We start from the raw sequence: 23,625 nt of genomic DNA on the forward strand, positions 1-23,625 counted from the left end.
ATTGCTTCTAGTTAAAAACAGACTGGGGACTTTCCCGCTTTTAACAATTTGTTTACTTTATTTATAAATATGAAAAAAAAAGATAAAACTATACCTATATTTAAGAATTTATACAAAATAATAATACTTGTAGAAAAATTTTACTAATTTATGAATAAGTAGATTTTATCTTTATTTATATGTGACTTGAATGATACTTAACATTTATATTCTATTCTACTAAATGTAAATTTTGAAAAAAAATTTTAAGCAGTTTATAATAAACTTCTAGTTTACTCTTAGAGAAAGTGATTTAAATTTATATTAAATAAAAATTATTATTATTGAAACAGTCACATATTTAAATAAAGTAAATAGCCTTAACTTAAAATATTGGTCTGGCCCCCCAAGAAACTTTGATTTTTTAAAGTAGTTTAACATTTTAGTCTACTTTATATGACTTTTGGTTTAATTTTTTCATAAACAAAGCAAAAATTTTAGATAAAATTGTTGAAATATGGTTGCCTTGCCTCATAATCAGGATAACTTATAAATGTTAAAAAAACCCAAGATAAATAAAAACTGACCAAATTAGAAAATATTCAGGCTGACTAAAGTAGTTTTAGTTTTTTACTCTGAAAAAAACAAGTTTATTTAAAGTTAAAATATATAAGTGTTTTACCCCTATGGCCACATGAAAACTAACTAACCAATTTTTTACTGTTATAATGGTTACATATTTCTTAGTTATCTTTAAATTTCTTGAAAAGTTCAACAGCCTCACCAACTAAACTTTAAAAAGTTGAGCTCCTGAGAAAAATACTGTCATCAAAATGAAAAACAAATTAAATTCAAATACAGAGAAGATACCCTTAAAAACTATTGAATTTTAAACCTCCAACAAAAAACATTAATTTTAGAAAAAAAGTTAATAAAAATCTTAAAGTTTGTTGAAAAAAATTGTGCAAAATAGTGTGGTATAAGGGGGGGGGATGTATAGGCACTTTTTTACATGTTGTTCTTATTCTAAGTTTTTTAGAAAGCTAATAGTTACTCTTTAATAAACTTGAAACTTCCAATTAAACTTTTAGATACAACCGGTCAGACCAGAGATTACATTGATTTATTATACAAGGAGCAAACTAAAACAGCAAAAAAATACAATTTTACTGAAAACCTATATTCTCCATCATTTTTAAAGCAGTTTTTATCAAACTTTTTCATCCCAATCTTTATAAAATTTTATACTTTTGTTGAAGAGAAGTTTTAAATTTTTACTATCAATATATATTTTTATATATACAAAAAAATATTACTTTCGTTATAACTTTTTTTTGTTAGTGTTTTAAATATCTATTTTAGCAAATTGTTTTATCTTATAAAAGAAACATCTAAAGATTTTGAGGCCAATTTATGATAAAAGATATGATTTTAGTGATTTGATTTATTTGTTGTTTGAGTTTATATCATATTAATAAGGACTCTTTTGTATCTCTGACTGTGAATTACCATATCTCAAAAATTAAAATGATTTTTTATATTGTGAAAATTGCCTTGCAGTTAAGTTAAAGCTGTATAAAATAAGTTCAGTAAAATAATTCTAAAGTTTATGTTAAGGGCATAAAAGGGGGGTAAAACACTTTTTTTTAAACGCTGTTTTAGTTTGTGCCTCCTGTAAGGAACCTTTTGTTGCCTTTTACTTTGACCGGCTATATCTAAAAAAGTATTTTGAATTTTTAAAATCTGTAAAAAGCATCTTGTAGCTTAGTAAAAACTTCATAAAATAAGATAAAATTGTGAAGAAAGTGTTTCATCCTCCCTATGCCCTTAAAAGCAAAGCTTATCTTCAGGTGTAGCAAAAGTTCAGTTGTATTCAAACTTGATAGTAAAAATATATTTTTAAAAAAATATCTTCATGTCCTTAAAGTTATTGATAAAATGAAACTCTTTGTTTTTGAAATTATTTTAGTCTTTTTTTAGCTATATTCAGGATTGCCACACACTCAGGGTACTCAGTGAAACTTAATGATATTTTAAGTTCTAAAACATCTCAGGGAAACTCAGGGTATTTTGATTTTTTCTCGAAAACACATGGTGACTCAAGGCATTTCAAGGTCACTCAGGACAGTTTCTTTTGACTCAAAGAGTGGCAACCTTGCTTTTATTTCAAGTTTTTCAATATTGAAATTATTTATTAGTTTACTCTGTATAGTTAGAACAATTTAAGAGTTTCACACTTATTGTTGGCAAAATATTTTACTGTTTATAAATCCTGTTTTCCTTTAGAACTTATAGAAACAGTGAAGAAGTGTTATCCTGGGTGCACGACAATTCAAATTCTTAAAAAAAATTGAAACAGCCAAAAATAAAAAAGTAATGTATTTTTGTCAAGTATAAAAAATACATATGTAGGTCATATTAATATCTACAAGCCATTTTTTTATTTTAGTAAAACATTAAATATTTTTTGAGATATGGATTAAATAAAGTAAAAATCATAATTATTTTCAGTAATTTTAAAAAATATCTTGAAAAGTATGCTACGTTTTGAAAAAAAGAAAAAGTGGCTTGTAGATATTAATAAGATCTACATATGTATTTTTTATTTTTTTCAAACTTATATTACTTATTGAGATATAGTCTTTTAAATATTTTTTTAAGAATTTGAATTGTCGGAATTTGAGTTGTCCGAATTTGAATTGTCATGTAACCAGTGAAGAAGTGTTATCCTGTAGTTGAATGTAAAAAGTTAGAAAGAGAACTGAAAACATTTTATTCACATGCACCAGGATGATTTAGTGAAAATACTGTTATGTCTTGAAAAACATAACCTGACTAAAATATTTAACAAAACTACAAAGCTTCTTAGAACTTTGATAACTATTCCCATGACTAGTGTAGACGCTTTAGAGCCTTTGTAAAACTTAATATTATTTAGTTTTTTTCTTGTTTTACTTTTGGGTTTTTTTACTTATTTAATTTTTTTTTTATTATCATAAATGAATTTTAGATTTCTTTTTTGAGTAATGTAAGTTGTTCTTTAAAAAAATTTCAATTTCTACACAACATTTTATTTGTTTGTAGACTTTTTAATTTACTTGCCAAGTATAATTAGACTTTTTTATTATTAAATATTAGTAAAAAATTATTAATAGTTTGATATTTAATTAATCCAATATTTTTTAACTAAAGTTGAGGCTAAAAAAGTATTATTGCAGTTGCTGTATTTTCTTATTATAATATTAATCTGTTTAATCTAAATTGTAAGTTAGAGACTTCGTAAAATATGATATTTATGAGCTTGCTTATTTTAGTTTTGTGTTTTTAACTTAGTAGTCAAGCTGTTTTTTTTCAAACATAAAAATTTTAATTAGTTATAAGTTGATACTCGTTTATTTTTTTCATTATTCATCAGTAAATAAGCAATTATTTTCTACTGAGTTTTAAATAAATTTTACTTAAAATAAACTTGCAGTTTGTACATAACATTTTTTTGTTTGTTTGTAGACTTTTTGATGTTCTTGCCAAGTCTAAGAAGACATTTCTTTTTTTTTTGTTAAGTTAAATATTAGTAAAGTAACCATTCTTAGTATGATGTTTAATCAAATACTTTTAAAATTAAGTTGAGGCAAAAGAAAAACTATTAAAGTTGCTGTGTTTTTCAATATAATAGAAATTTGTTTTGTCCAAATTTTTTTCTACTGTTAGTTTAAATTTTAAAGCCTTCTTAAAAATTAATACTCATAAGTAAGCTAACATTTTTTGAGTCTTGTAAATTACTTAAAATAATTATTTTCTTTTATTCTTATATTTACTTAAATTTTCAAATAATTTACCTTTTTTTTTAAAGTCATTTTCTTACATATTTTTTTTTTTGAAAAAATAAATGTTTTATTTCTAAACAAAATATTACAGGTTACATTAGCAATTTAATGTAATTGTTGTAGAAAAAAGTCTTTATTTAAGATAAAAAAGAGTTTCAAAGTAGGGGATTTTTTTTTCTAAATTCTGCACCACCTAAAAAATACCACGCGACGCCACTGGGGTCTATATTAAAATTTTTTCTATTGCCTTTTACAAAAATATACATTTGGTGCTGTAATGGATTTCTTCTTTTGAACAAAAATATATAAAATATAAAAAAAATTAATAAAAACTGTTTATGTTACTACAACTTTATTGATTTAACCTTTGCCCACATAAGGATAAACTTGTCTTGCATTGTATGAAAGATATATTAATTGATTGTTTAAGTAGGAATGAAATTTCATGACTTAAGAATTTGAGGAATTGAAAACTTTTATTTATTTAAAGGTATAAGTAATATGTTTTTACCCTATGACACCTAAGACACCTAAGCTACAAAGGTCAAAGCCATAGAGTACAATAGGCTGCTTTTGGAAGGCACTACCTAAAAATGCAAAAATACTACTTTCATTAAAAATTATCCCTTGTATTTTTCAAATTATCCACTTCAAATTTTTAAAAAGTCTTCCTAATATTATTTAGGAAATTCCTATTGTAAGAATTTTTACAATTGGAATTGTTCACAAAGAATTGTAAAAAAAAAATGTACAATAAACCTAATTTGTGTAATATATATATTTTTTTTTTAATTCTAAAATGCATAACTAAACGAAAGTGCGTAACGTCACGAGTGCGTAAAGATGCGAGAGGTTACTGTACATAAAAACTACTTAATTGGTATTTAAAAACATTATTATTATTCTTTATGAATTTAGATACTCATACTACTCGTAAATTTTTTTTTGTGGAAATTAAAGACATTATAATTTGTCTATATATTTCAAACACATGTAAGTAAAAATTTCACAGTGGAAGCAGATTTTTTTTCTTATTTTAATGAAGGGTGTTTGCTTATAATTATATCTTTATTTTCATATATTATAAAAAAATACATTAAATACTTAATTTATGTATGATATTAAGAAAATATACTCTTCTAAAATTATTGCTACTTACAGTAGATAAAAACCAGGTAGTTTAATTTTAGCTAAAAGTATAGCTTACATAAAGATTTATATTCACTATGTAAACGTTTTTACAAAAAATAAATTTTTAGAACTCTATAAATATCTTTTTAAGTTTAAACTCTAAATATAAAAATGGAAAATAAACAAATGATGGATGTGAGTTTTTATGTTTAATATGTGTTTTTGTATAAATTAAACTACATAGTTAGTTAATTTAACTGTCAAAATAGAATTAGGATTGCTATTTTTGAAAAACTTTATATGAATAAAAATCACAAGAGTTTTTTTTTTTTTACCAAATAAACTAAGTATCTTTTATTTCACTAAACAACAGAAACTTAAGAGACAAGTAGAGGAGTTAAAAGAAGAAAACAAACTACTTATAGAAAAAATGAAAATAGTTGATATTATACAAAACGAATTTTCCAAAAGAAATATAGAGTATGTTTTTAATCATTGTAATTTTAAACAAATTATTATTGTGTTTTTTATTAGTGTGATAGTGATCATAGCTACTTAAAAATCAAAGTACATACGCAATAAGATATGACATAGTTTTATTGTTTATGCCATCAAACTTGATCAAGAAATTTTTATTTTTGTTTAGCTTTATTTAATAGTAAACGTTTTATATAAACAACTGTACTTGCTTTGTTATTGATATACTTATTTGTTTTTTAATTTATATTTTTTATTTTTTACAAGTTATATATTTCTAATTAAAACAACTAAAAAGTGAAACTAACAACTATAAGTTAGCTGCAGTGTATTTGGAAAAAAAAAAAATTTTTAGGTTAAATGAAAACAATTTGACAACCATTGTCAAAACAGGCTGTATCTCAATGGAGAAACAAAGTTTGTTATTTTCTATATTGTATACAAATAAACTTGTTACACAAAAACAGTAACCATAGCAAAACAAAAAATGTTTATACTAATGCAATTAGTTTATAACTTTGTTCAGTATTTTATTTTAACTTAACTATACTTTTAAATAGGAAACAGACATATATACAAACTGCATTTTGCTATGTTTTTATTTAGTAAATTACTGTATCTTTTCTCTTATCAAATTTTCATTTCTAAACATAAAAATCTAAGATCTCAACTTATTGATAAGAAGAATAATATAACTTAAAATGTTTTAAAAAACTATTTTCAAAATAATGATTCACTAAAAATAAGAAATCATCTGTAAACAATGAAATTTTTTTCACATTTAAACTATATTTCAACTTCTGGTTCTATTTATTTTATTAAAAATTTTTAAATACCTAAGTTAATTTTTTTTCTATTTGTAGTTTATTATTTTAAAAATCATCTAACATTTGTTTTCTTTTATTTAAAAGTTGACAAGCAGTAAAATACTTTAATAATAAATAAAATATAATTTAAACTTAGTTAAAATAACTTTAAAGAAACCATTTAAGTTGAAAATAATTTAGATAGGTCTGGACATGCAAAACAAACCGTCAAAGAGTTTATATATCATTTTGTATAATAATTTATACTTTGTGCATGAATTTTGTTAAACTGAGTAAATTTTAAATTTTACTGAATAACAAAACAAAAAACTATATTAATTAAAGTTCTTTAAGTAAAACTATTGTTAAAAAATATTATTATACTGTTTGTTATTTACTTTGTGAACTTAACAGGCAATCCTAGTCCATTTGGTTTAAATGAATCCCAGGACCTTTTTTGCTGTACAGGCAAGACTGGTTTGTTTTATATTTATACTATATTTTTTCCACATTTTTTTTATGATATATGACATGTCTTAGTTTTATATAACAAGTTTCTATTTAAGTATAACACACATGTTTTTAACTAAAACTTATGAATGGTTTTTACTAAAATTTAAAAGTAAAAATTGCAAAAAACAATATACTTCATTTAATTAAAAGGAGCAGTTCATATGAAAGAAACAGGTCAGGATGATTTCAACATCACACCTGGACAAGCATGTACTTCCAAATATCAAGGTATTTATAAATTTTATATTAACCAATTATTATTTTTCTATCAAATTTTCTCTCAACTTAAAGAAACACTGCTTTAATAGTTTGTATTTAAACAGAACAGATATATTTTTAATAAATGTTATCATAAAAAGACTGTGATCAATCTTTTCTTATGCTATTATTAGAGATATATTTTTTAAAGTTGGTCAGGATGATTATGACTCATCAAATTTCCAAATCACACCTGGACAAGCATGTACTTCCAAATATCAAGGTATTTATAACTTTTTTTAATTTTTTTTTTCTATCAAATTTTCACTTAACATGAAGAACATTGTTGTAGTAGTTTGTGTGATATTATACTAATATTTTTTTAGAATACACAAATGAGGATGACGACTTTGTTCCAAAAAAGCAATCATGGATAAACAGAAGCAAAGAAGGTAATTTAAATTATTTTATAACTGTTTAACACCACAAAAAAGAAAGTGGCTTTTTATTTATAAATTCATTCTCAATTAAGACATAACACCGTCATAGTGTAGTGAAATGTTTTATTTTATTGAAAGAAAAATACTCTTTTAAAGTTTTCTTAAAACTAAAAACTAAATTTAACAATTAACTTAAAAAGTTTCAAATATTGTTAATATAAACCATTATTAATTTTAAATAGTGTAGAAAATTGTCTTTGAAAAAAAACCTTAAATTTTTCTAAACGCGTTCAAAGCAGCAGTTCAAAGTTTTTCTGACCCTTGTCGCCACTCAGTTTGAAGGTCTTATGTGATTTTGTGTAATACTCATGTGAATTTGATGTTTTTTTTTCAGACTGAGACCTATTTATTACATTTTTAAAATCTATGCTTAGTCTTTTTTGAAATAAATTTTAAATTAGTTTCTTAGTTATTTTATCCAATTAAAGTCACATGGACTCCAGCATTGACTCTAAAAATTCTTATCAAAGCTGAATAAAACCTTTAGTATAAAAGTTAAGTCAATTTTAACAAATTTAGAAATATTTTTTTGAACAATGATACAAAATTATAAAATGCAACATTTGAATTATTTAATTTGATATAAATTTTAAACCCAATAAAAATATACTTGAACTTGGAAGTATTCTGCAAGTATTTTTAATTTTTAGCATATAAATCATGTTATTCAGTATTGTATATAGTGCTAGTAAAGAAATGTTTTAGTTAATAAACCTTTTGTTAAAAAAGAGCAGATTTTTCAAATTTAATATAATATCATATTAATTTTAGTAAATAAAACCAGAATAGTTAAGTACAAATTACTTTATAGACTTTTTTTAAATCAACTTGTTGTCAAATTTAATAAATTTATAACCGATTTCATAGAGATAAAAAAAAAATTGATATATATGAGAAAAGTAAATAAATTTTAAATTTAAGCTTTAAGATTGAAAATAAGTCACATTAAATTTAAGTACAAGATAAAAAACTTAAAATTATTTTTTTTTTCACTGTTATGATTAATAATTTCTAAACGTTTTACTTTGTTTTTACCTTGGTTATCGACTTTGCTTAATTATACTAAATTGTTATCAAAAATTGTAATTTTTTTTAACTCAAAAAACTAATTACTATGCATATAAGAGATGTTTTTTGTAAGAAGTTTCCTATTTTTAAGTGCATCAGGTCCTAAGAACAATCCTTTTGTGCGTTTTCTTTTTATCGTTTGATAGACAATATTTTACTAAGCTACATGAAGTTTGTATTTTTAGTAGTTAGACATGATAGTTTGAATAGTTGTTTAAACAGTGCATGAAGGCTACAACTGTGAAGTTTGCTTCAAACAATTTTCATACAAATCACATTTGATCACCCACACCAGAATCCACACAAACGAAAAACCATTCAAATGCCTGGTTTGTGGCAGAGGTTTTAAGACAAGGCAACACCTAACCAATCATAGCACAACTCACAGCATTAATAAAATGCATGTCTGTACAGTTTGTAAAAAAAAATTTAAAACAAAAGATCAACTTTTTAATCATTCCGTTAAACATAGAGATAAAAATTTTCATTGTTTTTTTTGTGATAAATCTTTCTATACCTTAAACCTACTCGATAAACATAACAGATTACATGATAATGATAAATTCTAAATAAAATATCTTGTTACTGCTCTTAAAGCTAGATTTTTTTATTTCGTTTTTTTTTTAATAAACTTTTATTGATTGCACTTTCAGTCAATTTATTTATTTGTGTACCAAAAGTTAAACATTTAGAATTTTGGAAATTAAAAGTGATTAACTTTTTGCCATGTTATTAATCACTTGCTACCATGAAATTAAAAAAAAAGAATTAGGGTACCTAAAATTAGTTGTTTATTATAAAATTTCGCGTCGGCTGCAGTCCTAAGTCGCTTCTGGTTGGCTAATATTTTATTTATTTTTGTTGTAAGTTTTAAGAAGTAAGTTATTTTTCACTTTATGTTTTATATATTTGGTTAGGTTGGTTAGGGATAAAGTTGTAGATTAAAGGTTTTGTGTAAGGTGGGTTAATGATATAGATATAAATGTTCTTAGTATTATGCTGTATTTTCAATTTACCTCACTTGCATAAGTTTGTATAATGTTAAGAATGAAAACATTTCCAAAAACTTACAACTGCAGCCGACCCCAAAATTTCACATATAGTTTCAGATTGTGATATACGTTCGTATCATTTTAAGTTTTTTTTTAATATTTTTTGGGGTTAACGGGATAAAGACTTTATTTAAATACGAGATTTCGCATTCAGTGTCAGGTAACACTAGATGTTTTAAAAATAAAAAAAATATTAAACACTGCGAACTACTGTAATAGAGTGCCTATAAAAAACTATGCAAACTTCTATATGCTTTTTGTCAATGACGTTGTAAATGAAGAAATTTTTGATTCAGAAATATTTGGGTTATTTTAGAATTTTATCATAAATATATTTTATGTCTTTAATCTATGACCTAAAATTATAAAAAAATAAGACAATAAAGTAGAGCGAATGAACATAAAATAAGTAAAGGAAATTAGTTTGAACTGCAGTGTTTTATGTTTAATATGCAAATAAATTTGTTGTCAAAAACTAATTAGTCCATACAACTTGCCACACTACTTACTTTTAGTTGTATTTGAACATAAAGCATAGCTTTAGTACAACTTAATGCAAATAAAATCCACTTCGTTAAATATTAAGCTAATTTAAAACATTGAAGAAAAGTTTTGAGTTTTAATTTGAGTGTTGTTGCAAAAGTTGGTCTTTTTTTTTCATTATCAATTGTAGGTATTTTTATACTGGTAAGCTTTAAAATATTTGATAGTACAAGTTGTTATTTAGATAAGTCATTATTATAAAATTAAGTACATCTTTAAGCTCCCTATACATTTATCTTTAAACTTTAAAGTAGTCAAAATATTTTTTTAATTCTATTCAACAAATGTAAACTATAACAGCGTTATTTAAACTTTTAAAATTAAAAGTTCAATATAATACAAAAAAATTACTCTTAATGATAATGAAAAGACTTAATTTGAATTCAAAAATAAGGAAAATCTAAAAACAGATTAATATTTTAAAAGAAAATCATAACTTCAGTTCTTTAGAATTTTATACAATGACGTTTTTTGATACACTGAAAACAACATTATATATAGTTCAATTAAATAAAGTTATAGTTTGAGGAAGCTTGTGCTTATTTAAACGAAAAAGACAATAAAATATAGCAAGTGAAGATAAAATAAGTAAATAAGTTTGAACTAGAGTATATTATGGTTAATATGCAAATAAAAAGCTTGTCGAAAACTAATTAGTCAGCTAAAAGCTATTTTATAGAAATTGTAGATAAACTGTTACTGTTTGTTTCATTCCTGATAAAATATCTTATTATTATAGCTATAATAAAAAAAAGACTTGTCGTTAGATTTTTTTTAAACTTATTAATTATGTTTAGTTTAAAACGAATTTTACTTGTGTTTTTCATATAAGTAACAAAACTATTTTTAACTGTTAGCATAAATTTAATTGACTATATTCTTTAAATGTATAAAACAGAGAAACTTCAAAGTCTTGAAACTAGTTAGGTTTAGTTACTGCTCTTTAACATTGTATATCATTTAAACTTAAGTTTTAAAATTTTGTTCCATAATAAATTTTATTTATATATAGGAATTACTATCAAAACATAGATTTATAAATAGACTTTTAGTTTATATACATATGAAAGAGTTTACATACCTATAGTTTGTCCAAATTCAAAATGATTATTAGTAACAAAATAAATTCCATAAACAGCATTTTAAACAAATAAAGCATCTCTCTAAAAGCCGTTATTATTTTTCTTTGAAGGAAGATCTGAATACTTTTCCGTAGAAACTTTAATAAAAAGGAATAAATAAAAAAATTTAATCAGAATTTACAAAATTTTAATTTGTAGCTACTTTCGTGACTTAACATTAAATTCACATAATCACAATTGAAATGCTAAAAAAATATGGTATTTATATCTGTAGCAGTTAAACAACAATTTTTATACTTTCAAACAGTTTTAAAATAAACTACATAGTTATTATTTGATGAAACTAAATGATAAACATTCATTTTTACTAAAAATATTCTTTATTAATAAACTGGCCATTGTTTAATTGATACTATTGTGTTGTTCTAAAACTCTATGTGTTATTAAAATAAAAACACTAATTGTTAAACACGTTATAGACTCGTGTGCGTTTGTGTCTTTAAGTAAATATGAATAAGTTATTGTTAAATAACGATGTGAAAGTAATATTATATGTTATACCAAGGTAGTTTTGTCGGTTCAAAAGCCCTGATTTTAACTTTTTTCATGCGTATTTAAAAAGCAAAAGTAATTTGTTTCCTAGTTTTTAATGAAAATTTGAGATTTAAAAAATTTATAAAAAAAAGATTTATTAAAGATAAACTAATTTTTTGTAGTACAATCTAAATTTCTTTTAAACTTTACGGAAATTTTTGAACTTGATTTTCAAGACTTCTAGAAGAAATAATGATACATTAGTTTTTTAATTGAAAATAAAGATTACTTTAAATTAATTTAGTTTAGTTGTTATCCATTTAATATATGAGAAAAACAGTCTTTTTATCAAATAATGGTTTCTTAATAAAGAGAAAATACTGGTAGCATAAGATATGTAGAATATAAAATAAATATTTTTCGTTTATGATATCATATAAATTAAATTTTGTTGGAATAAAGACTTTTATTAAGGTTAAAAAGTTAAAAAAAACTTGATTATTATTATTTTTTACTTTTTTTTATTATATTAAATATGTTATGTTAAGTTCAAAATAATAATTTTAAGTTTTAAAAAACTGTTACTAAACATTACACTTTAACAAAGATTTTTTTCAAACTAGTATGACCAATCTTCTGACCTCTAAATGATCTTATGAGACTCTACGGGCTCTGAACTGTTCGAAAACAGCCTTTTTTGACTTCTAACTTTTACTTTTTTCATAGTAAAACCAATCTATCTATGAAGTATCTTTAAAAAGCAGCTGTTGTTTATTTTTTAAGATAAATCTTAATGCTTTACCATTAGAAACTTAATCAAACGTAGTTATAAACTTTATTCAGGACTCACAACAGATATACAAAGTCAAAAGTTTTTGTTAACAACTTTAAATAACAAAATTAAAATTAAAAGAACTGGGAAAAATTTATATAAGTTTTTAAGTGGTATCATTAATTACTTAAATATAAACTCAATAAGTTGTGAACATATTTGCTACAACTTATAGCTGTTCGTCTGACTGAGAATTCAATTTATATAAGCACAATCGAAATGCTATAATAATGGCAACTATGGCTTAGTCTTACTTAGCTTATGTTTATTTTTTATTTAGTTGACTTTGCAAAAGAAATAGTTAAACTTTTATTAATACTGAAAGAGGACATATAACTTTTAGATTATTAATTGTTTATAGACTGACCATAGTTTAATTGGTATTGTTATATTGCTTTAAGACTTTATCTTTTATTACAATAAAAACAAAAATAATTATGCAGTTATGCATTTTAAAAAGACTTTCATTATTTGTAGTTTTAGCTATATGTACAATTTTTAAGTTGTAAATTTTTTAATTATGAGTTTACTTAGGTAGTTTTAATTGTTAAGAAGGTACAAGTTACAAATTTTTTATGTACTTTATTCAAACACAGTAGTATAATATGGTTTAAATTTATCAAATTTTATGGAAAATGTTGACGTTGAGCTAAATTTATAGTTATATAATTAAATCAAAATTGCTTAACCATATTTTTTAAGTTACGATAAACCGTTTCAAATAAAAGTTATACTCAAGTATTTTAAATAAACACTTATTAATTCAACATATAATATTAACATATATTTATCAAAAATTGTTTTATAAATAGAAAAAAATTCATGATAGCGTTAAAAAATTTACAAAATAGGACAAATATATTTTTTTAAATATTTGATAACATGCTAAAACAATGTTTTCTTACAATACTCGTTTAATTAGTTTAATATTTATCTTTATAAATTTTTTTTTATAAGTTTTACATTTTTACTTTAATAGAAACTATATTGAATATTATTTTAGGTTAATTTTATTGATATTAACTATAACATTAGGCTAAATTAAGACTTTTTCTAAAATTGGTACAACTAACCCTTGTTAAACAAAATACTTACTAGCAAAAAAGTTTGTGGTAACCTAGTTGTTTTTATAACTGCGCATGCTCAGAAACACAGCCTAACATTCACCTAAAACATTTACACAGAAACACACTGCAAAAATGTAAATGAGGTATGTAGTTGTAATATTTTTATTTATGATTTTTTAAATAAATAACTTTAAAATAACATCATATATCTTTAAGTTTTTATAATACATCTATGTATATTAAATTAAAGTGTTTTCATTTACATTAATTTTTACACCAAAGTAACTAATGATATTTTTTATAAATTAGTGCATATTACTTTATGTACTTACTATCTGTATTCCATCAAGTGTATCAGTTTATTTAAATTAAAACTAATAAAATTTGATATTAAAATTTAAATAATAATTTACCTTTAATTCTAACCAAATTAGACTGAAATTTACAAAAAAAATACAGAGTCATAGTGGGTAAAGTTGTATAAGGTCATGTGGTAAATATAATATTGATTTATTTTTAAACTATGATAATGTTTTTGATAAAATTATAACACAGTAGATTTATTTACCATTTTCAGTTTGTTTTTTTTTTCACAAATTACAAACATTTAAGTTTTACATACTCACAAAAAAAATAAAATGTATTCTTATAACAACAAAATTGCTATGAAAATATTATAAATACAAAACTAATAAAATATTAAAGTTTCTATCTTCTAATAGTAATCGAGGTATTTGAGCGGTTTTCGATTTTTACTTTTACTTCTTACTTTTACTTCTTTTACTTTGTTACGATTCTTTATTATAAATTGATTGTTAATGTAGTTTGAGTAATAAATATTTGAAAAATAATAAATTTTATAGTGAAAATGAACTATTAATTATATGATATCTGTAGCAGTTAAACAACAATTTTTATACTTTCAAACAGTTTTAAAATAAACTACATAGTTATTATTTGATGAAACTAAATGATAAACATTCATTTTTACTAAAAATATTCTTTATTAATAAACTGGCCATTGTTTAATTGATACTATTGTGTTGTTCTAAAACTCTATGTGTTATTAAAATAAAAACACTAATTGTTAAACACGTTATAGACTCGTGTGCGTTTGTGTCTTTAAGTAAATATGAATAAGTTATTGTTAAATAACGATGTGAAAGTAATATTATATGTTATACCAAGGTAGTTTTGTCGGTTCAAAAGCCCTGATTTTAACTTTTTTCATGCGTATTTAAAAAGCAAAAGTAATTTGTTTCCTAGTTTTTAATGAAAATTTGAGATTTAAAAAATTTATAAAAAAAAGATTTATTAAAGATAAACTAATTTTTTGTAGTACAATCTAAATTTCTTTTAAACTTTACGGAAATTTTTGAACTTGATTTTCAAGACTTCTAGAAGAAATAATGATACATTAGTTTTTTAATTGAAAATAAAGATTACTTTAAATTAATTTAGTTTAGTTGTTATCCATTTAATATATGAGAAAAACAGTCTTTTTATCAAATAATGGTTTCTTAATAAAGAGAAAATACTGGTAGCATAAGATATGTAGAATATAAAATAAATATTTTTCGTTTATGATATCATATAAATTAAATTTTGTTGGAATAAAGACTTTTATTAAGGTTAAAAAGTTAAAAAAAACTTGATTATTATTATTTTTTACTTTTTTTTATTATATTAAATATGTTATGTTAAGTTCAAAATAATAATTTTAAGTTTTAAAAAACTGTTACTAAACATTACACTTTAACAAAGATTTTTTTCAAACTAGTATGACCAATCTTCTGACCTCTAAATGATCTTATGAGACTCTACGGGCTCTGAACTGTTCGAAAACAGCCTTTTTTGACTTCTAACTTTTACTTTTTTCATAGTAAAACCAATCTATCTATGAAGTATCTTTAAAAAGCAGCTGTTGTTTATTTTTTAAGATAAATCTTAATGCTTTACCATTAGAAACTTAATCAAACGTAGTTATAAACTTTATTCAGGACTCACAACAGATATACAAAGTCAAAAGTTTTTGTTAACAACTTTAAATAACAAAATTAAAATTAAAAGAACTGGGAAAAATTTATATAAGTTTTTAAGTGGTATCATTAATTACTTAAATATAAACTCAATAAGTTGTGAACATATTTGCTACAACTTATAGCTGTTCGTCTGACTGAGAATTCAATTTATATAAGCACAATCGAAATGCTATAATAATGGCAACTATGGCTTAGTCTTACTTAGCTTATGTTTATTTTTTATTTAGTTGACTTTGCAAAAGAAATAGTTAAACTTTTATTAATACTGAAAGAGGACATATAACTTTTAGATTATTAATTGTTTATAGACTGACCATAGTTTAATTGGTATTGTTATATTGCTTTAAGACTTTATCTTTTATTACAATAAAAACAAAAATAATTATGCAGTTATGCATTTTAAAAAGACTTTCATTATTTGTAGTTTTAGCTATATGTACAATTTTTAAGTTGTAAATTTTTTAATTATGAGTTTACTTAGGTAGTTTTAATTGTTAAGAAGGTACAAGTTACAAATTTTTTATGTACTTTATTCAAACACAGTAGTATAATATGGTTTAAATTTATCAAATTTTATGGAAAATGTTGACGTTGAGCTAAATTTATAGTTATATAATTAAATCAAAATTGCTTAACCATATTTTTTAAGTTACGATAAACCGTTTCAAATAAAAGTTATACTCAAGTATTTTAAATAAACACTTATTAATTCAACATATAATATTAACATATATTTATCAAAAATTGTTTTATAAATAGAAAAAAATTCATGATAGCGTTAAAAAATTTACAAAATAGGACAAATATATTTTTTTAAATATTTGATAACATGCTAAAACAATGTTTTCTTACAATACTCGTTTAATTAGTTTAATATTTATCTTTATAAATTTTTTTTTATAAGTTTTACATTTTTACTTTAATAGAAACTATATTGAATATTATTTTAGGTTAATTTTATTGATATTAACTATAACATTAGGCTAAATTAAGACTTTTTCTAAAATTGGTACAACTAACCCTTGTTAAACAAAATACTTACTAGCAAAAAAGTTTGTGGTAACCTAGTTGTTTTTATAACTGCGCATGCTCAGAAACACAGCCTAACATTCACCTAAAACATTTACACAGAAACACACTGCAAAAATGTAAATGAGGTATGTAGTTGTAATATTTTTATTTATGATTTTTTAAATAAATAACTTTAAAATAACATCATATATCTTTAAGTTTTTATAATACATCTATGTATATTAAATTAAAGTGTTTTCATTTACATTAATTTTTACACCAAAGTAACTAATGATATTTTTTATAAATTAGTGCATATTACTTTATGTACTTACTATCTGTATTCCATCAAGTGTATCAGTTTATTTAAATTAAAACTAATAAAATTTGATATTAAAATTTAAATAATAATTTACCTTTAATTCTAACCAAATTAGACTGAAATTTACAAAAAAAATACAGAGTCATAGTGGGTAAAGTTGTATAAGGTCATGTGGTAAATATAATATTGATTTATTTTTAAACTATGATAATGTTTTTGATAAAATTATAACACAGTAGATTTATTTACCATTTTCAGTTTGTTTTTTTTTTCACAAATTACAAACATTTAAGTTTTACATACTCACAAAAAAAATAAAATGTATTCTTATAACAACAAAATTGCTATGAAAATATTATAAATACAAAACTAATAAAATATTAAAGTTTCTATCTTCTAATAGTAATCGAGGTATTTGAGCGGTTTTCGATTTTTACTTTTACTTCTTACTTTTACTTCTTTTACTTTGTTACGATTCTTTATTATAAATTGATTGTTAATGTAGTTTGAGTAATAAATATTTGAAAAATAATAAATTTTATAGTGAAAATGAACTATTAATTATATGATATCTGTAGCAGTTAAACAACAATTTAAGTTCTGAAAATTGAAGCTTTTATAATATTTTGAACTTTTTCAGGAACCAATCGTTTTAATTAATTTGAAATTTTAAAATAAATACTTTACACATACCTTCGTTCTAACAATGTATCAATAAAATAGATATAACGTCTCTAACTAAATACAAACTTAAAAATCTTAAAAATAATTCAAAGCTAGAAAACATATTTGAAAATTTCTTCAGGTACTACCATGGCGGTTTCATTCGTCATTCGGTGGTTACACGTGGCACTTGTACTTCCACTGGCAGGGAATCCCCCAAGACGAGTACCCGCAACTGGGACATCAGGAAAGCCTGTTCGCCATGGATAAGGAGTGGTTTGTGACGTCAGGAAGAAGCGACGACATTTGAATGGTGGTGTGGGGAGGAATAATTGTGGAAATGAGTTTCAGGGTTGAGAATTTTTTATTTTAAATTAGTTTTTAAACTTTTTTATTGAACACTTTATTTAAAAAAAAATTAACTTTGGCTTTAATATGAAAGCTTTAATTACAAACTATAAGCCAGATTTTATAGAATTCAAAAATATCATATGACTTTTGAGAGATTTTATTTTTTCCATCATTTAGTTTTATTAGTTTATTATTAGTTATCCGTTTTATTTCCATTTCTGTTTCCATTTTAATTTCCATTTCTGTATCATTGAGTTTAACATGTGCCTTACTGGTAGTATATTTCTCAATACAAATATCTTAAATTTATTTGTCTATTATTGTAAAAAATTTAAAAAATATATTTGTTCCTCAATTTTCTAAACAGTCAAATTTAATGTTACTTTAAATCTGTTATACTAATTAAGGTAAACAGTCACTTAAAAAACGATAAATAAACTTTATGAATATCATCATGATAACATTTTTTTTTACTATAGTTAGTTGTTTTTTAAATTATTTTTGCATTTTGTTTTTTGAATAGTTTAAATAAATTAGATAATGTTTTTATATCTAAATTATTTTTTTTTTGTTTTATTATTTTATTACTAATATAAAGGGATAATAATAGTATTCAAATTAATTAATCTAGTAAATACTGTAATAATAAAAATATTTGTTGAAAACGCTAGAAGGAGATATTTTTAGTCAACTACTTTTTTATTCCCCTTTTAATTGTTGCCTTCCATAATAACCTATTTAATTCCACATATTATGACGTCAACACTCGTCAGTTTACCACGATTTTTTTCTGCACAGAAAAGGTGCACTTAGTTGTAAGTATGAAATATTAAAACGATATTTTAAGTTTAGAATGAGTAATGGAGGTTTAATTCGAATATAGAACTTGTTTTCGAATGTGTGTCTAACTTGAGTATTTAAAAACATTTTGGAATGTTATTCAATCTAAATTTAAACAAAAGTTTAATTTTATTTTTAAGCATTTATTTTAACTGGTAGTGAACTTTTTTATGACAAGTCTGGGACGTCAACAAACTTCCATAACTTAATGTGTAAAACTTTGCCAAAATATTTATAAACTCTGTGAACATTATTGTAAAACAATGTAAAAGTGAAAGTGAAACTTTTTTGTTGTAACTCATAACACTTACTTTTGTAAAAAAAATTACACGACATTGTTGAATATAGTGCAGTATTTTCCAAATATTCCCCAAGTATTGGAAATTATTTGTCATATAAAAATTAAATATATACCAAAAAAAAAGTACCTACTTGTTCTAAGGTCTTAAGTTTCAAAAAGCAAGCTTTATTTTTAAGTATATAAGTTTTAACTTATTTTAATTTACGTCTCAATCGTAGTTTTTTTTTTGATATCTATATTTGATATACTAAACAAACTTTGTTTCGGGGAGTCCTCGTATAAAGAGTCAAAGTTGGTCTTAAAAAATGCTATGGGCGTCTTCCTACGGTCTGTAATTTTGCAAACCAGTCTTTAATTTTTATTTTTGACGTATTTCGTTCAAAAAGGATTTACTTTATTAACATTTATTTTTATTTTAGTTTATTATATCATGCAAATAAAAATAGTGTCAGTACATTCTTTTTACATTTTAGCACACTTACTATTTCAATAACTTAAAAGTATTTTTAAACAATATTTTATCAAAATGTATACAATAACCTCTCGTTTAATTAAGCACATTGTGTTTAGAGAAAAAATGCGTAAAGATATGAGAGATCGTAAAGATACGAGAGGTATCAAATATATTTTTTATAATAACTGTTTTTTGATATTGCTTCTAGTTAAAAACAGACTGGGGACTTTCCCGCTTTTAACAATTTGTTTACTTTATTTATAAATATGAAAAAAAAAGATAAAACTATACCTATATTTAAGAATTTATACAAAATAATAATACTTGTAGAAAAATTTTACTAATTTATGAATAAGTAGATTTTATCTTTATTTATATGTGACTTGAATGATACTTAACATTTATATTCTATTCTACTAAATGTAAATTTTGAAAAAAAATTTTAAGCAGTTTATAATAAACTTCTAGTTTACTCTTAGAGAAAGTGATTTAAATTTATATTAAATAAAAATTATTATTATTGAAACAGTCACATATTTAAATAAAGTAAATAGCCTTAACTTAAAATATTGGTCTGGCCCCCCAAGAAACTTTGATTTTTTAAAGTAGTTTAACATTTTATTCTACTTTATATGACTTTTGGTTTAATTTTTTCATAAACAAAGCAAAAATTTTAGATAAAATTGTTGAAATATGGTTGCCTTGCCTCATAATCAGGATAACTTATAAATGTTAAAAAAACCCAAGATAAATAAAAACTGACCAAATTAGAAAATATTCAGGCTGACTAAAGTAGTTTTAGTTTTTTACTCTGAAAAAAACAAGTTTATTTAAAGTTAAAATATATAAGTGTTTTACCCCTATGGCCACATGAAAACTAACTAACCAATTTTTTACTGTTATAATGGTTACATATTTCTTAGTTATCTTTAAATTTCTTGAAAAGTTCAACAGCCTCACCAACTAAACTTTAAAAAGTTGAGCTCCTGAGAAAAATACTGTCATCAAAATGAAAAACAAATTAAATTCAAATACAGAGAAGATACCCTTAAAAACTATTGAATTTTAAACCTCCAACAAAAAACATTAATTTTAGAAAAAAAGTTAATAAAAATCTTAAAGTTTGTTGAAAAAAATTGTGCAAAATAGTGTGGTATAAGGGGGGGGGATGTATAGGCACTTTTTTACATGTTGTTCTTATTCTAAGTTTTTTAGAAAGCTAATAGTTACTCTTTAATAAACTTGAAACTTCCAATTAAACTTTTAGATACAACCGGTCAGACCAGAGATTACATTGATTTATTATACAAGGAGCAAACTAAAACAGCAAAAAAATACAATTTTACTGAAAACCTATATTCTCCATCATTTTTAAAGCAGTTTTTATCAAACTTTTTCATCCCAATCTTTATAAAATTTTATACTTTTGTTGAAGAGAAGTTTTAAATTTTTACTATCAATATATATTTTTATATATACAAAAAAATATTACTTTCGTTATAACTTTTTTTTGTTAGTGTTTTAAATATCTATTTTAGCAAATTGTTTTATCTTATAAAAGAAACATCTAAAGATTTTGAGGCCAATTTATGATAAAAGATATGATTTTAGTGATTTGATTTATTTGTTGTTTGAGTTTATATCATATTAATAAGGACTCTTTTGTATCTCTGACTGTGAATTACCATATCTCAAAAATTAAAATGATTTTTTATATTGTGAAAATTGCCTTGCAGTTAAGTTAAAGCTGTATAAAATAAGTTCAGTAAAATAATTCTAAAGTTTATGTTAAGGGCATAAAAGGGGGGTAAAACACTTTTTTTTAAACGCTGTTTTAGTTTGTGCCTCCTGTAAGGAACCTTTTGTTGCCTTTTACTTTGACCGGCTATATCTAAAAAAGTATTTTGAATTTTTAAAATCTGTAAAAAGCATCTTGTAGCTTAGTAAAAACTTCATAAAATAAGATAAAATTGTGAAGAAAGTGTTTCATCCTCCCTATGCCCTTAAAAGCAAAGCTTATCTTCAGGTGTAGCAAAAGTTCAGTTGTATTCAAACTTGATAGTAAAAATATATTTTTAAAAAAATATCTTCATGTCCTTAAAGTTATTGATAAAATGAAACTCTTTGTTTTTGAAATTATTTTAGTCTTTTTTTAGCTATATTCAGGATTGCCACACACTCAGGGTACTCAGTGAAACTTAATGATATTTTAAGTTCTAAAACATCTCAGGGAAACTCAGGGTATTTTGATTTTTTCTCGAAAACACATGGTGACTCAAGGCATTTCAAGGTCACTCAGGACAGTTTCTTTTGACTCAAAGAGTGGCAACCTTGCTTTTATTTCAAGTTTTTCAATATTGAAATTATTTATTAGTTTACTCTGTATAGTTAGAACAATTTAAGAGTTTCACACTTATTGTTGGCAAAATATTTTACTGTTTATAAATCCTGTTTTCCTTTAGAACTTATAGAAACAGTGAAGAAGTGTTATCCTGGGTGCACGACTATTCAAATTCGGACAATTCAAATTCCGACAATTCAAATTCTTAAAAAAAATTGAAACAGCCAAAAATAAAAAAGTAATGTATTTTTGTCAAGTATAAAAAATACATATGTAGGTCATATTAATATCTACAAGCCATTTTTTTATTTTAGTAAAACATTAAATATTTTTTGAGATATGGATTAAATAAAGTAAAAATCATAATTATTTTCAGTAATTTTAAAAAATATCTTGAAAAGTATGCTACGTTTTGAAAAAAAGAAAAAGTGGCTTGTAGATATTAATAAGATCTACATATGTATTTTTTATTTTTTTCAAACTTATATTACTTATTGAGATATAGTCTTTTAAATATTTTTTTAAGAATTTGAATTGTCGGAATTTGAGTTGTCCGAATTTGAATTGTCATGTAACCAGTGAAGAAGTGTTATCCTGTAGTTGAATGTAAAAAGTTAGAAAGAGAACTGAAAACATTTTATTCACATGCACCAGGATGATTTAGTGAAAATACTGTTATGTCTTGAAAAACATAACCTGACTAAAATATTTAACAAAACTACAAAGCTTCTTAGAACTTTGATAACTATTCCCATGACTAGTGTAGACGCTTTAGAGCCTTTGTAAAACTTAATATTATTTAGTTTTTTTCTTGTTTTACTTTTGGGTTTTTTTACTTATTTAATTTTTTTTTTATTATCATAAATGAATTTTAGATTTCTTTTTTGAGTAATGTAAGTTGTTCTTTAAAAAAATTTCAATTTCTACACAACATTTTATTTGTTTGTAGACTTTTTAATTTACTTGCCAAGTATAATTAGACTTTTTTATTATTAAATATTAGTAAAAAATTATTAATAGTTTGATATTTAATTAATCCAATATTTTTTAACTAAAGTTGAGGCTAAAAAAGTATTATTGCAGTTGCTGTATTTTCTTATTATAATATTAATCTGTTTAATCTAAATTGTAAGTTAGAGACTTCGTAAAATATGATATTTATGAGCTTGCTTATTTTAGTTTTGTGTTTTTAACTTAGTAGTCAAGCTGTTTTTTTTCAAACATAAAAATTTTAATTAGTTATAAGTTGATACTCGTTTATTTTTTTCATTATTCATCAGTAAATAAGCAATTATTTTCTACTGAGTTTTAAATAAATTTTACTTAAAATAAACTTGCAGTTTGTACATAACATTTTTTTGTTTGTTTGTAGACTTTTTGATGTTCTTGCCAAGTCTAAGAAGACATTTCTTTTTTTTTTGTTAAGTTAAATATTAGTAAAGTAACCATTCTTAGTATGATGTTTAATCAAATACTTTTAAAATTAAGTTGAGGCAAAAGAAAAACTATTAAAGTTGCTGTGTTTTTCAATATAATAGAAATTTGTTTTGTCCAAATTTTTTTCTACTGTTAGTTTAAATTTTAAAGCCTTCTTAAAAATTAATACTCATAAGTAAGCTAACATTTTTTGAGTCTTGTAAATTACTTAAAATAATTATTTTCTTTTATTCTTATATTTACTTAAATTTTCAAAT

Source organism: Thalia democratica, chromosome 2 (genome assembly GCF_965202585.1).
Source record: "Thalia democratica chromosome 2, ktThaDemo2.hap1.1, whole genome shotgun sequence".
NCBI lineage: Eukaryota > Metazoa > Chordata > Thaliacea > Salpida > Salpidae > Thalia > Thalia democratica.